This window comes from Lipophrys pholis (assembly GCF_963383615.2).
Source record: "Lipophrys pholis genome assembly, chromosome: 1".
Classification (NCBI taxonomy): domain Eukaryota; kingdom Metazoa; phylum Chordata; class Actinopteri; order Blenniiformes; family Blenniidae; genus Lipophrys; species Lipophrys pholis.
Window position 1 is genome coordinate 34,270,610 of NC_137635.1, and position 4,254 is coordinate 34,274,863.

At 40.0% G+C, this 4,254-nt stretch overlaps 1 long non-coding RNA gene across 1 annotated transcript; it reads right to left on the reverse strand.

The window, feature by feature from the left end:
- Positions 1–2,017: 2,017 nt before the first annotated feature.
- LOC308120147 lies at positions 2,018–3,340 on the reverse strand. Its single transcript, XR_013936018.1, has 3 exons — positions 3,110–3,340; positions 2,896–3,010; positions 2,018–2,446 (listed from the first exon to the last, which is right to left on the reverse strand). It is a non-coding gene; the product is annotated as an uncharacterized lncRNA (long non-coding RNA).
- Positions 3,341–4,254: the final 914 nt, after the last annotated feature.

The window sequence follows — 4,254 nt, forward strand, 5'->3', positions numbered from 1 at the left end:
GGTGGGTTTACCACAAAAAAAAAAAAAAAGAGTCTCCAGCGCAGAGTTGTAGTGTGTGTGAGTGTGTGTGTGTGTGTGTGTGTGTGTGTGTGTGTGTGTGTGTGTGTGTGTGTGTGTGTGTGTGTGTGAGTGTGTGTGTGTGTGTGTGTGTGTGTGTGTGTGTGTGTGTGTGTGTGTGTGTGTGTGTGTGTGTGTGTGTGTGTGTGTGTGTTAAAGGCAGCGGTACAACGCTTGTGTCAAATTGAGAGAATTCATCTTAACAAACATAATAATTCTGAGCTTTTTGAAAAACACTCAAGAGTGAAAAACACACAACCATCTGAAAAGAGTGTTGAGAATAAACGTTTCACTCTCACTCCACAAATGTCCTAAATGCTTCACAGTCTTGTGTTGTAGCAAAATACTCACTCTGGAGAAACTTAAGGTGATACTATCACAATTCAACTACTTTTACAATATTTTCCCCAATTTTGCCACCGATTAATTTGCTCTAATACTTTGTAAAGGGTTCACTGTATCTGTTTGGTATTCAATATTGGCAGTAAAGTGTACCACGAAGCATAGTGGCTGTAAATGCTACCATGTTATACTAAATTGAAAACTAAAGCAGATGACGCTGCCTCGCTGGGTAATAAACTGGACGTTCATCTGAAAAGGTGACTCCTATTAAATCCCCTCAAAAAATACCATTAGATTCTTTTTTTGATTCTGGCAGCAGTGTAAATGTATAATATGAGGCATAAAGTGCTGAGTGTGTGTGTTTTTGGTTTTCATCACACATGTGGACTGTTGCATGGTTGCTCAAGGAGTCATTGTGAGCGTGCTTGAGGTTCTTAGAAAAGAGGAAACAGTGCCACTAATACTCTTCTCGAGAGTCAGACCACAGCAGGCATGAACAAATACAAAATCGAGCGTTCAGGATGCGGCGGTCGTGCTTTGGCACAACAAATTTTGGGTGAAACAAACACAACGCGGAAAACAGAGAAGTACGACATTACCTCTCTCATGACCGAAACATTATTAAAAAACCCAAGAAAAGAACACACTGATCAGACGTAATCTGCCCGTTTTCCCCCAATGTGGTAAAAGTAATAAAAATATAAAAGTGTAATGATTTCAACAAGTGTGAGAAGGGCCTCATTACGATCACTATATACTGTAACTGGCTCACTGCCGCTTTCATACGGTATCGTCAGTGTGTAAGGGTCCGTATCTACGAATCTACATTGGACAGAATAACAAAGTTTATTTTGTAGCGTCCAGCAAACCAGTCAGGATGTTCATACTGACTTCAACATGAGCATCAGAAGTGAAGCACAGAGCAATGGGTGAAGGCCGTGTGGTCTGATGATTCATGTTGGCTATTGCATCACATGGACAGCCAGGTATGTGTGTGTGGCTCACCTGAGGGACACATGGCATCAGGTTGCATTGTGGGAAGAATGTAAGGTAGGTAGGGCAGTGTGATATTATGGACAATGTGATATTACGAACAATGTTCTCCTGGGAAACCCTTGAGTTGTCCCATTAACTTTGAAATGATCCATCTAAGCCTTGTTGTAGGAATTCTCTGGCATACAGAGGTCCAGGACAGTTTGGGCCTGATTCAAAACAAAAGAAGGACCTACAAAATAATAGGCACGTAGGCATAATGTTATGGCTGAAAAGAATATATCAAAAATGATATCTATAACTTTGCTACTCTTCTTTCTGGAAAAAATTACATGAATGTATGATTGTTTCATTGATGGCCGTGGCGATGGTATCTCATGTTATTTTGTTTTTGTGTAGGTAAGGATTTTTTAACCTTTTTAATTTATATTTTCAAGTCTTTGGTTTGAACCAATTTGCCGTATAACTGTGAATGTGATATTTGCATAATCTATGCTGTCATCACTGTATTTTGGGAATTTCGATATTGGTTGTCTTCCTTTGCCTGTGTTACAGCAAGAACACAGTCACAAAACAGAATACATCCCCCTGTGCTGCTGGTTTGAATAAAGACATGCATCACATATGTTTTAAAAAAAAAAGAAGAGATTTTATTATTAACTGACAGAAGGATATAAACATTTCTTAAATGTACTCATATTTAGGACACCAAGATGTGTTCAACATATGTATACGATGTTCATTGTAATATGATATAAAGCCAACATAATGTAACATTTGGTTTCTTTGTTTTATGATTCCTCAGGATTGTTTTCTTTGCCTTTTGTTTTGTTTTCTTCTTTTGTTTTTCCTCTTCTGCATCTTTCCAGGTCTTCTCCCAGGTGGGTTCTTCGATGCTCCGGAAATGACTGGTGGTACAACACTTGTTAATTTTCCTTCAATCTCTCCCCTCTCTAGCAACTCCTGCGTTTCCTTGTCCACCTTCGACATAGCGCTCTTTGTCCACTTGCTGTCCGGGTCCGAACAAATTGTCCTCTTACGCACTGTCAGGAACCTGCAATCGATAGTGAGCTATTAATCATAATGCAGTTTATACATTGTTTTTTGCTAAATTCTGAAGGATCACATTGGAACAAACTCCTTTCTCCTTACTTATCTTGTGGACTCCAGTCATGCAAATGAGGTTTCACTTTTCAATGACCAAATCTATATGCAGCTGTTACTCAGAGCTACTGCCTTTGCTGTGAACTGTTTTCAAAAACTTTTCTCACTGCAAATTAGTCCATTTTATTTTGAAAATTAAGAATGCCAAGGACACATTCTGGTAATCGATGTTGTTTTATATCCAATAAAAATTCACGAATATATGAATTTTTTTCACCCCTGATTTATCGGAATAGATCCAAACAAAAGGTCTACATGAATAAATATCACTCAAAGTAAGTTGTTTGTTTTCTAATTTACAGGGTGTGATGTTCCTGTCGATATTTGTGGACCACTTACATTACTGCAGGGATGGGGCAAGGGGATTCATGCTGGATGGTGTAGTTAAGAACTTGATTGAGTCGGACTCTGGTTTTGGACCACAGACGGCAACAGGTCACCGAAGGTCCATGAGCTAAAAAGGGTCACACATAGAAACGTTAAGGTTAAAAACTTCAATTATTTCACTCAGAACATACAATCAGTCAGAAAGCAGTTTTTGTCCAGAACTCACTTGCTTGGGAAAAGCTCATCCATGAGGCACAGCAGAGAAGAGTGAAAAAAAACAGGCTGAACTGCATCTTCCTCCTCGGAGGTCTTCTGTCTTTCAGCACCAACAATATGCTCCACGTGCAGTAAGAATCTTCACTGCTTGCTTGAGTCAATATTGGAAAACCAAATCAAATGAAAAGTTTGCTCAGACTGCAGGTGGAGCTGGCTTTTAAATGAAGTGAAGTTCTCTCCCCCTACCTTTCTGAGCCTTTACATTTATACCGAAAGTCGTTCCACATCTCCACCACCACAACCCCCTACACTGACCAGATGGAAGATAGTCACTGTGGCGACACAGAGGGGAGGGGAAACAATGAGTTCTACATCAGGCGGAAATCGCTCCCCCGCAGTCAGTTCAGAAAACTAACAGAATATATCCTTCAAAGGGAATTATTAATGGCAACTTAAAGCACTTGTTTATACAATAAACCAACATGGTCAATCCACAGTTGAGCTGGTCTTTATTCTTTCTTCTTGCAATTGCAAAGGATTTTTCGACCAGTTAAATTAAATTTCCATTTTCCAAGTCACCTTTCACACACCAGAAGGCAAGAAACATTCGACTTACCACAACCAACGTGTTGAACCCCCATAGATACACACATTGACTTGTCACTTTCCTTTACAACAAACCACAAGTGGTTTCTACCTTAAAAGTTACTGACGGTTGCACACACACGCACGCGCACACACGCACGCACACACACACACACACACACACACACACACACACACACACACACACACACACACACACACACACACACACACACACACACACACACACACACACACACACACACACACACACACACACACACACACACACACACACACACACACACATGACAGACCCCATCACTTCAACTTTGTTTGATGACCTACATCTTTGTGATTGAAGAATTGATCCATTTATTTCACATTAGCATTTGTAGCTCAAACATCTCCTTAGTTAAACCGAGGTTATCATAATGTTAATGACTGATAGTGAGTTTGCCGTCTCTCTTTCCTTGCTTTTATACACACCACATTTGGACACGATTTCTGATTCCTCGCCCCACAAATCGTCCTTCAGTTAGTTATTTGACCGTCCTATTTTTCCTCTTT